The sequence below is a fragment of the Sphaerodactylus townsendi genome, linkage group LG04, assembly GCF_021028975.2.
Source record: "Sphaerodactylus townsendi isolate TG3544 linkage group LG04, MPM_Stown_v2.3, whole genome shotgun sequence".
Lineage (NCBI taxonomy): Eukaryota > Metazoa > Chordata > Lepidosauria > Squamata > Sphaerodactylidae > Sphaerodactylus > Sphaerodactylus townsendi.
This window is the reverse complement of record NC_059428.1, coordinates 14,084,694-14,096,993: the sequence shown is the minus strand read 5'-3', so window position 1 is coordinate 14,096,993 and position 12,300 is coordinate 14,084,694. Positions and strand designations below refer to the sequence as shown.

At 44.0% G+C, this 12,300-nt stretch overlaps 1 protein-coding gene across 9 annotated transcripts in view; it reads left to right on the top strand.

Annotated features, from left to right (window-relative positions):
- Positions 1-12,300, top strand: part of PICALM (phosphatidylinositol binding clathrin assembly protein) — a 102,039-nt gene that overhangs the window by 569 nt on the left and 89,170 nt on the right. The window lies entirely within an intron of this gene.

Sequence of the window (12,300 nt, the reverse complement as noted above, 5' to 3'; positions counted from 1 at the left end):
TGTGTGGAATCCACTTTTAAAGGGAAAGCTGGCACGAGTCGGGCAATCCTTACGTTACAGGCACCCTATAGGCATCTGGAAACCTAGGTGCTGGTTTCCCGGTGCGCATGTTGGCTCTTTTCTATGTTGTACTCTGTGGTTAAATGTGAGCAGGGTGTTGATATTAGCTGCGTGTGCCTGTCAAATGATTCGTATATTTCTTCTAATTCGTCTAATTTCTTCTATTCTATACAAAACGTATGGTTTAAATCCCGCAGTTCCTTTATGAATTCATTTAAAACCATCACTTATTTTATTTGTTCATTTAAACTCTACACGTACTTTATTAATTCGTCTGTAGTTCCCCTTCCTCAGACGGATTACCGAAACTGTTTCCAAATCTGTTTACAAACTCTCGACGAGCAAGCTGTGCCACTTCCAGTTAATCAACACACAGCTTCCTTTTACACATTTATCCAGAAATAAATTCAAAGTTTCCGTTTTCAGCCGAATAATTGTGTGCTGTTTGCTTTGAGCAGATGCAGGATATGTCTGTTTGTCCATGTTAACCTATGAACCAGGCACTTTCTCCTTCCATTCCTTGGGAAGAGAGTCAATAAGTCCTGTTACAGCTTACTTTTAGACTTGTCTTGGGGGTAAATTCTTTTTTGCTTAGTGGAGCTGATAACTTAGTAAGTCATCTTAGGTTTGCAGTCATATGGTGCCAACCTACATGAGTTTATTCCATTCTCCTTAAGGTAGGGAGAGAGGTAATTGGGCTCAGTGGCAGTTAATAGGTGTAAACAGGTGATGTGGAAGAACTCAACCTGAGACCTTGGAGAACAGTCAGAGGCCATAGTATTGGTGCATGTAGACCAACAGTTTGGTTCAGTAAAAGACATCTTTAAAGTGAATCTAGAGCAGTGATGGCGAACCTATGGCACGGGTGCCAGAGGTGGCACTCAGAGCCCTCTCTGTGGGCACGCGCAAACAGAGTCACCCCCCCCTCCACATCTAGGCTGGCCTGGACCACTAGACTCGATTATTAGCATTAAACCTAAGACCTTGTTTTGGGGAGGCAGTGTAGGTGACCCTGTTAAGCTCTGTTAAACCCCACTGGTTTTCATGCGAAGAACTAAAGCGCGATCCTTTACCTGGAAGTAAGCTCAGTTGCTGGCAATGGGGTTTGCTTCTGACTAGACCCTCCTAGGGTCGTGATTCACCTGTTGGAAGAGTTCAAAGCCAAGCCACCGACTACCACCAAGCTTACTCCCGAGTAACGCATGCCTCAGAGCCAACCATTTTTCTAAACTAAAACCTTAGTATTCAGGTTAAATTGCCGTGTTGGCACTTTGTGATTAATAAGTGGGTTTTGGATTGCAATTTGGGCACTCGGTCTCGAAAAGGTTCGCCATCACTGATCTAGAGTCTTTCTGTTAGATTTTTCCTCAGCTTATTTGGAATTGAGTTCACTCTCCAGTAGTTCCTGCAAGTTTACACCCAAGCTGTTTAGTTAGCCTCTAAGGTTGCAATCCTAAATTATGCTTTTCTGGGTATAAGTTCCATGGACCTCTGGATAGATCTGCTTAGTACTGTTCCCTAAACTATCACATACTACCTTCCCCAACCCAGTTATCTTTTTTCCCCCTGTTTTTGAGACCCCTGTCCAAAGGATGGCCACAGATTTTCAGAGGGTTTTGCCCTTCAGTTTTTTTGGTTCCTCTTCCTCCTTTCTTCCTTCTGTTTTACTTATTAATTTTTTTAACCCCCTTCTTTCATATCCTAGCATAGCATGCTAACTGTTGCACCACGTTGGCCTTGTTACTGGGAATATTTTAACAGTATACATAAAACATAAAAACTCAGTGACTGAATTTGGGCCATCACTGTAGGAGTGACATCTAATTTAGTCACATACAGGCAGAACTGCGTGCATTCGTCAGACTTGCTCTCAGGAACATAAACTTATGATTGGATGCAGTTTTCTTTATTTTAAAACTTGCTTCTAATTGCCAGAGCAAGTTTTGTCCTGAGCTCTGAGTGGCTCACGACAACTTCCAATAATTGCACAGTGTCCGGTGGAAGGCCAGCAGTTAGAAAACACTTCTAATCTCTCACATTCTGCTTATTGATGTGGTTCTGTCCCTCTTCCTGTGTATCCTTCATCCCGCCCTTATAAGTGGTCTGACCTTGATCTGTTTTCCTCTCTTCCATTTCCTTTTGATGTCCTGTTGTTTTAATAAATTTCCAATCCCCTAAAGTTTTTAACAGACTTTGGGGGAGAGGGGAACACATACCAATTGTGCGTATATTCAGTTTTGAGTGGCAACATTTAGGCTTCCTTGGCAGGGTTTAAAAAACATGTTACGGTGTAGGTTGCCGTGATTATTATTGACGTTAAAGGATATCAGACTAGTGTGGTGACTTTCTAGGAAAAACTGTCTGACTAGCGTGCTTTCATGCTAGCTTAAGAATGTTCTTTTCTGTGTGGGACTAGAGAAGCCAGGAGTGAGATGTGTATTGAACTCTTTCTGTAGAAACCTTCCACTACTTGCAGAGAAATGATGTTTCTGCTTTGGTCCAATGCTGGGGTGTTCTGTTAGTTTTCTTCATCTGTTGGTCTGTTAAAGCCCTGGGCTCTTCTTTAGAGGTTTTTGTGATGTGTGGGTGGAGGGGGCCGAGGAGTATGTTAGTAACTTTTTCTCCACGTGACCTGACTCCAGAAAACAAATTGTCAAGCTTGTTCCTTTTGTGTGTGTCAGAGTCATTGGAAGTCACAGAACTTGTTCGTGGTCTGACTTGGTGTTTGTGTGTGGGGTGGGGTGTTAAGGATTGCAAGACATAACTGTTTTGGAACGGCTTGGTGAATCAACTATGTTTGTACTTGGGATCTGTCACGGAACTGCTCCCAGGGATAATTGTCAATCTGTTGCAAGCATAGTGTAGACTTGTGTGTGTATTGCTTGGCTGGTTTGTGTAGGTAATCAGAAGGAGCGCACGTTGTTAGTTTCTAAATATGAAGCGGTATTCAGCTGGTGATAACAAATCAGGCTACAGGGTATAAAGATTATGGAAAGCTACTCAGATGATTTTGCTTTCCAGTAGGGGAGGAAAATAGTCTCTTGGTTCCCTTCCAATGCATAAGCTCTGTTTTGCTATCGCTTATAAATAGTGCTTATAAAAACGACTGCAGAAATAATTCAGATTTTTCCTTGCCGTGAACTTGACCGTTTCATTGGCTTATTTCGATTTAGCATTACCTGAGTTCACAACTGTACATAATATCAGAAGCTTGTCTGATCAACCTTCTTTGTTAAAATACAATGTGTTGTCACCTTTTGCGTTGAGATCGGGGGGGGGGGAGGGATAAGAGAGAAATGAAGACATTTACTTCGGACGACACAAGTTCAGCTTTACAAAGATAGGCAGGCTAGATCTCTTGCAGCCAAAAAAGTTTTGAAGCTGTGGGATTGGAGGCCTCAAGGAGAAACATCTGGGCTGTAAATTCTGCAATATATGCTTCAGAAGTCTGACTTTCTATAGTTCCTACTGCAGTTCATTTGTTTGTTCTGTGAGCAGCATGTGGGTGCTAAATGGTTAATCCCTTCAACCAGCAACATTCATTCAATGCTAGAAGTACCTAATGCTTTCTCTACCGTACTCTGCTGTGTCTGGAATCCTGGCATTGAAGAATCCCTACACTCCAGTCTCTTGTAACCCGATGCAACTCATTTTCCTTCTTCTCCAGATCTCTCAACACGTTCGGCTGTGGAGTAAAAAGTACTGTGCATTCAGAGTATGCTGGAATTGCCTTGTGTCTCGGTTATAATTGCTTTGTGGCTTGGGATGGGAGGTAGAAGATCTAATTTTGGAGGTGGGGGGAGAGAATCTCTTGCTGAGAGAGTCTGGCAGAGACAATTGCTCTGGCAGGGCCCGTGCTGCTGCTTTCACAAGGCTTCTTGCAATTTAGGCCAGGGCTGAATTGTATAATTTGGATGCTGATGTAGAAATCTGGAAGAGCTGTATAACTTGAGACCTCTCACACTTTGTACTGCATTACCCATAAAGCAGCTGTGAATTTTTAGACTGATAGCTGGTTTTTTTGCTTGCTGATGCATCTTTCCTAAAAGAAGAGGAGGAGGAGGAGTTTGGATTTATATCTCCCCTTTCTCTCCTGTAGGAGACTCAAATGGGCTTACAATCTCCTTGCCCTTCCCCCCCTCACAACAAGCACCCTGTGAGGTAGGTGGGGCTGAGAGAGCTCCGAAAAGCTGTGACTTGCCTAAGGTCACCCAGCTGGGGTGTGTGGGAGCGCACAGGCTAATCTGAATTCCCCAGATAAGCCTCCACAACTCAAGCGGCAGAGCTGGGAATCAAACCCGGTTCCTCCAGATCAGAGTCACCTGCTCTTAGCCACTACGCCACTGCTGCTGTAAAAGCTAATGCATGTCTGGGGTTATCAGTTTTGGGTGGCTGAACAAATAGTTCAGAAGCAAGAATTCAGAAGCAAGAATCATCCAGCACAGAGTTCGTGCAGAAGAATGTCTCATAGGCAGCATCTGTAGGAGGGGTGCGTGTAAAAGACTGCCAAGTCACAGCCAACTTACAGTGACCCCTTATGCATAGGTGTCAAACTACGATTCCCATCAGCCCATGCCAGCAGGGCAAATTGGCCATGCTAGCAGGGGCTGCTGGGAATTGTAGTCCATGAACATCTGGAGGGCCTGTGTTTGACACCTATGTCTTATGGGATTTGCAAACCAAGAGATTAACAGTGGTGGTTTGCCATTGCCTTCCTCCCCACAGCAACCTGGGGCTTCCCTGTTGGACTCCTATCCAAATACTAAGCTGCTTATCTTCCTAGGTCTGATAAAGATCGGGCTAACAGATATGTGGTGGCTTTGAAGTGGTCATGTTTTCCTTCAGGGCTGTTAGATCAGAACCTGAATTTTTGAGGGTTTTTTGCCCTGGAGGTGGGGTGGGGGGGAAATCAGCTCCTAGATAGCATTGCTTATTCCTGCGCAAAATAATGGTGCTTCCACACGTGCCGAATAATGTGCTTTTAATTCGCTTTCAGTGTGCTTTGCAAGTGGATTTTACTGTGTAAAATGGCAAAGTGCGCTTGCAAACTATTTCTGAAGTGCTTGGTAAAGTGGATTATTCAGTGTGCCCAGAATTACAGCTAACACGGGAGTATAAGATCAATGTATTCTTAAGTATCACCACAATAGAAAACAAAATGTTTTATGTTCTGTGATAGCTTATCTCAGTGTAAAGGCATTTGGAAGAAACATAAGTGTCGTGCAACTGTAGCGCATTTTTGTGTCCTTGGCTATTGATAATGCAAGAAAGGTAGCTGTGGAGTTGAGGCGACTGTGCTCAGTAATGCTGAAATGCACGGCTGCCTAGGAAGGGAGTTGTTGATGTGCACTTATCTCTGCTCCCCTAACAATATCTTCAGGCTTGCCAGTCTGCAGGTAGCTTCCTTGGCACAAAATGTGGATCAAAATGTTCTTTTACATTTAAAGTTTAAAGCGTCTTGCCTGCTGTTTGTCTGTTCTGATGGGCAGCAGGAGAGAGTTGTCTCCTGTTGGCGGCTACAAAAAGCCGAATTCTTTGTAATTCTGCTCTCAAATTTGTATTTACCAATTTTATAAATGATCATCGTGCATCCATTTTAAACTGTGTTGGATATCTAGAAGAAGAGGAAGAGGAGTTTGGATTTATATCCCCCCTTTCTCTCCTGTAGGAGACTCAAAGGGGCTTACAATCTCCTTAAGAACATAAGAACAAGCCAGCTGGATCAGACCAAAGTCCATCTAGTCCAGCTCTCTGCTACTCGCAGTGGCCCACCAGGTGCCTTGGGGAGCTCACATGTAGGATGTGAACGCAATGGCCTTCTGCGGCTGTTGCTCCCGATTACCTGGTCTGTTGAGGCATTTGCAATCTCAGATCAAGGAGGATCAAGATTGGTAGCCATAAATCGACTTCTCCTCCATAAATCTGTCCAAGCCCCTTTTAAAGCTATCCAGGTTAGTGGCCATTACCATCACCACCTCCTGTGGCAGCATATTCCAAACACCAATCACACGTTGCGTGAAGAAGTGTTTCCTTTTATTAGTTCTAATTCTCCCCCCCCAGCATTTTCAATGGATGCCCCCTGGTTCTAGTATTGTGAGAATATATATATCCTTGCCCTTCCCCTCTCACAACAAACACCCTGTGAGGTAGGTGGGGCTGAGAGAGCTCCGAGAAGCTGTGACTAGTCCAAGGTCACCCAGCTGGCGTGTGTGGGAGTGCACAGGCTAATCTGAATTCCCCAGATAAGCCTCCACAGCTCAGGCGGCAGAGCTGGGAATCAAACCCGGTTCCTCCAGATTAGATACACGAGCTCTTAACCTCCTACGCCACTGCTGCTCTACATGGGTAGCATTTTTAAAATGCTGTCAGGTCTCAGCTAACTTAGAGTACCTCCCCTCCATAGGGTATTCCATCAAGAGATGTATTGTGTGTGTGTGGGGTGTGTGTGTGTCATTGCCTGCACGTAGCAGCCCTGGACGTCCTTGGTGGTCTCCTATCTGAGTACGTAACAGGGCCAACCTGACTTAGCTTCCAAGGTCTTGCTAGCCCGGACTATCCAGCTCAGGGCACCCGTATAGTGTAGTGTAGGAATGTAGGGGTAGAGTCTGATTTGGAATCGGGGTTTAGTTCCATTTAAAAATCTTGCTTGTTGGAGCAAAAATGAGTAGTGCTAGGGAATCCCTTCAACAGACTTCCATTTGCTTTATTTGGAAACCTGTTTCTGAGAGTGCTCCTGCTCACCTACCCATGCATGCTGTTCCCAACCGCTGTATTATGTGTGCAGCAACGGCTGAAAGTCTTAAGCCAGCAAGATGACGCAACGATTGACGGAAAGCAGGAATGCTTGAAGACACATGTCCCTTGGGGAGATTCCATTTGGAAGCTTTCCGGTTTCATGCATCTGCTGATTCTGAATTGTCCTTCTCCTTGCAGGGGCAGCCTCTCCTGTTGCCGGGGAAATTGAAACCTGGCTGGCATTATAACTGCCAGGCTGGAACACATCCATCAGCTCTGAAGTGTCAGAAATAATTGTTTGTGTTTATAGTATTCCCCGAGCAGGGCAACTTCAGGGTTGGATTGTCGTTTGTGACACTTTGATCAAACTAGTACTGATTCTGATCTTAATTGTAACGCTTGGCTACGGTTGAACTGCACTCTGTGTCCCATTGCAAAAGGCAGTCTGGCCCTGTAGCGCAGGAGACCTGAACTTGGCTGAGGTTATGGAAGAAGTGTTTGAGTTGAACTTAAGCTGTGGACTAGTTGGAACAGAGTAAGTCACTGCCAGCCTCTGTTTCACATCTGTGTAATGGGGAAAAATGGACATAACTGACAAACTAATTTTGTGGATCTAGTGTGACTGGGATTCTTACAAGCTCTAGCTCACAGGTGTCAAACTAGATATGGACTACAGTTCCCATCATCCGCAGGGGATGATGAGAACTGTAGTCCATAACATCTGGAGGGCTGCGAGTTTGACACCTATGCTTCTAGCTGATGCACTCAAAACTTTTCTATACTGCACTCAAGATTGGGAAAACAAGGGGCTATGTTACTTCATAACAGAATCCCTCCCCCTCCTCTTACGAGCATTTATTAAGACCTGTTACATGTAAGGTTTTGTAAGGTTTCAAGTACCAAATGGGAATAATTTACAAGCCTTTCTTTTTTTCCTTGTCTGTGCTTAAGAGCAAACTGTTTGTTTTCTTTTTTTTACAGCTGCCAGGCTCTTCCTGGTTTCTTCTTTCCAATGGTATTTCACCTTCGTTTACCTTAAGCTTTCTAGTCTGATCTCAGGAACACCGTAAAATTAGCTATTTATCAGGAATAAGCTGCCCTGTATCAAATTCTTCTCTCCGCTGTGCAGCATTGTGCATAAGAAACATAATCAGAAATCCAGAGTTTGTGTCCGAGTCAAAAGACTAGAACTTTTGCATATCCCTTTTCTGACAATAGAGGAAAATGCTGCAGTTTTAGTATAGTATTATGTTTGTTTGGCTGCAGGTTCCAGATAAATGGGTTACATCGCAGAAATATTTTCACTCAGGAGTCTGTTCTCCTATTCGTGACTGTTTGGGTCCAGGCCATTGTTTGAGGTATGGACAATGCTGGGCAGAACTTACTGTTTACAGTGAAAAGGAAAAAAGGACTTTGCTTAGGTTGGCAGCTTCTTAGCTAGCTTAAAATGCCACCCCCACCCCCCAAAACCCCCTAAGTTGTAGTTAGAATTCCAATAAGAAATAGAAATGGCTTCCAAATGTTCTCTTGGTTTCAGATCACTCTTTCGTAATCCTTGTTTGTTGTTACTGGTGGAAGTAAATTGCCAGTGATGCAATCATATGGCTATCACACCAATAAGTTTAATGCATGCCACTTGATAAATAGCGTGAATGATCTGGAGCTTCTAGACCTCTTGGGGGTTGACTGTTGAATAGCTGATGCCTTAACTATGGGGCATTTTCCTGTGCATGTAGACTATTGGACTTTTCCTGGCCGCACCTTAGCTCCTACAAATTGCTCAATAGTGTTGATATCCTGAACAAGTGGCGCTTTAACGGTGGGTGTAACTGGATCAAGTTTCTCAAGATCTGTTTTCTCCATAACTGATATCTCAAGGTTGTGATAAATTCCAATAGCTGTTTTGCTGCCACCTCAGAAGATCAAATTCCACATGGTTAGCCATTTCATGTTAAGTGCCAGGGGCACAAAGGAGGCCCTCCAAGGAGAATCTTACCGTGTAGGTAGGTTCATGTAGGAATGAGTGCAGTATTCTGGGCCCAGACCATGGCGGGCACCCGCATTTAAAACTACTGGGAAACCATTTGGATGCCAGTGAAGTACTTTGAATGCATCACATAGAGCTCATGGGGAATTGGCTGCCGGTGTGTGTGTGTGTGTGTGTGTGTATGTTCCAGTTAAGCAAATGTGTTGGATACTGAAACTTTTTGCTCTACCCACCTCCTCCTCTGAAGATATCCATAGCAACCAAATCTCACCATCTTGGGAACGCCATCGCAACAACCCCCATGCCTTTGGTGTAGTGACTCTACTTGTTGGAGAGCTAAACATGGCAAACAGTCCTCTTAGATCAGGGGTCTGCAACCTGTGGCTCTCCAGATGTTCATGGACTGCGATTCCCATCAACCCATTAATGGGAATTGCAGTCCATGAATATCTGGAGAGCCGCAGATTGCAGACCCCCGTCTTAGATAGTACAAGTCAGTAATTTTTCAGTCGATGTAATAAAAAGAACAAAATCTCAACTACAGTTTGTGAAATAAATGCCGGATAGATTTATCCAAAGGTTCAGGTCTATAATTATTCAAGTAAAGACCTGCGTTGTTCTAAAATTGGTTTCCCCTAAGATACATGGACAGATTAACATAATGGTAATGTTCTGGTGAATCTGAATCTGAACAAAGAGTGGAGCCATAGAACAGTTAAGAAGATGCTTAAATCTGCTCCTACTTTTTGACGGACCAGTTAAAACTTTAAACTGCCTTCAGATTTTGTAAGCTTATTAATTCCATCAGTCTCTCTAAGGGAGGGGCTGTGGCTCAGTGCGAAAGCATCTGTGGCATTCAGGAGACCCGGGTTCAACCCCCAGGACCTGCAGTTAAAGGGATCAGGATTTAAGCAAGTGACAGACCCTGATACAAGACTCTGGAGAACTGCTTCTAGCATGAGCAGGCAGCAGTGACCTTGATAGCCAGTGGTTCATTTCTGAGTAAGGCAACATCATATGTTCCAGGTGGATCTGTCCTGCATGAACTTGAATCCCATATGCACTTCAGCTCCTGTAGAGATATCATCCACATTGCGGTAACAAGAGAATTCGCTGAAGTGAGTGTGCCCTTTTCAAAGAACTTTCTCGAAGGTTCAGATTTTATTCCCAAAGTTCATCAGCTGTGGGAACATAAGAAGAGTCCAGTTGGGTCAGACCTGTGGTCCCTCTAGTCTTGCATTCTGCCGCACACAGTTTCTCTGGAGGGCCACGACAGAGCATAGTGGCTGAGGCTTTCTTCTGGCACTGGGATTGTGGGGTTGTCTGTCTCTGAATGTGGAGGTTCCCTTTAGTCACTATGGCTGGTAGACATGAACAAACCTGACCTCCATAAATCTATCCAGTATCCTTTTAAAGCTTTCTATGCCTACAGCAATCACCACATCCTTTTCCATGCCTAATACAGAGTCTTTTAGATTTTAATGTCTTTATCATGTTCTCTTTTCGAACAGTCACTACACATGTCACAAATTTATTTCTGTAGCTTCCTTGTTTTTGCTCTGGGGGGAGGGGGCTTTTTGAAGCTAGGCTGTTTCCCACTAGGTACTCAGAGAGGTAGGACTTCCCACTTTCTGTCTCCCAGACCCAAACTTGTGACTCAGTTTTATTCCTGCCTTGCATGGGGAGGGCAGCCACGATAGATCTCTGCAGTGGATTTTAACCTCCATTTTACTTCTGTTTCCTGCTGAACCTGGTCAAATACTTTCAGCTCTTTTTTTCTACTAGTTATAACTTATTTTTCAGATTATCCTTTGTGTCTGCCCTTTTCTGTCCTTTCTGTTGCTTCTCTAGCCTCCCTTCTGAAAATGGAGAGTTCCATGGAGTAGTGAGGAACAAATAAGGCCACAAAGAAGGTTTATTCCTTATCCTCACTCTCTATAGAGATGTTGCAGGTGCCATTGGTGGATGCCCCCATAGTAGCATTGCAATCCACAGATCTTTTGTCTCTCTTAACCCCGCCCATCAACAGCCTTAAAGGCACAGAGCTGATATTTTCTTCCCCATTCACTTTGGTTCTGCACACACACAGACACTCTCTGTTGTCGTTGCAAGAGAAGAGAGATTTGTTTTAAAATAGAGTCTTGCCTGAAATTTAGTTTTAAAAGTCCTCTCAGCCATCAGGAAGAGCAGAAGCAAAGCAGGAGAAATTAGGTGGAGCCAGAAAGATACTTGCTTGAACTGTTCCTTGCAAAAGCCCTCTTTGTTGTTAAAAGATCGACCTCTCAATATGTGCACTTTTGAGAAGCAGGAAGGAGCTGGAAGCATGGAGAGAAGGCTAAGGGGAAAGACTCCAGGGCACCTGGCAACTGAAACTGTACTGGGGGAGGAGAGACTGAACACAGACATTAGACAGAGATTTGGGGGGAGGGGGCTCCCTCCCACTAGATATATAAATCTCTGGATCTCTTGATCAGTGTACTTAGGGAAACAGGAAGGAACTGACAGCATGAAGGGAGGAGGTGAGGGAAAAGGCATCCAAAAAGTTCTGCAATGGCGTGGGAAGGCTGGCCATGGCCAGAGGGAAGAGGTGCAGGGCAAAACTGTGCCCACTGGCAAATCTGTTCTGCTCTGACGGCGAAGCAAGATTTAAATCGTGCTGTAAGTGGTTTTGCTTGCCGTGAAGAGAGTGGAAAGTGAAATGGGGGCTCCAGAAAATACGCCCGTACAAGAAATCTTGCTGCAGCGAACACTGGCGTCCACTACACAGCAAAGACCTTGTGCGTAATTGGCCTCAGAGATGTAATTCATTATGACTAATCCACTTTCAGAATAACATGGTTGATTTCTGTATTCTGAACTAAGCCATGAATATTAAGTTGTTAAATATTAAGATGAATGCAGAAATTAATTGGAGCAGTAGACTGTAACCTAGCTATCCGTTACCTGTGTTAATTTTACTGCAAGTAAATTCTTCTCACAACTTAGCAACACTTTCAGTGCAACTCTGTGCCGAGTTACTCCAATCTAAGCCCACTGAAATAAACTGACTTAGAGTGGAATTACTCTCCTTTGGTTTGTATTGCCTGTATTGTAAAAGATGGGTGCCTGAATTCATTATTCTGGTAATAACTATGGAGGCTGGTCAACTATCAGCAATTCTAATTACCAACTCAGTAAATAACATGAAGTGACAAATTTGACAGAACGCTTTACTTGACTAGACATTCTTTGCATTCGCTTTCTTCTTCCAAGCGCCACAGGGGATAGATTTTCCCATTTCTCCCCTACTGTTGTGGCCCTTCTCTGCCCCATAGCCTCCACGAAGCTTCTCAACTTCCATTGGTCACAAAGGGCTGGTCGAGGGAGGCAGAAAAGATACAGCTTTACAAAGATGAAACAAAAATATTAAATCTGTGAGCTGTTTGGTTTGTGTGTGGTGACTGAGTTCCAGCTGTGTGTGTTTTTTGATTGTCTTTGGTTTTTGCATGTAAAGCTGGGATAGAAATACATTAAATAAT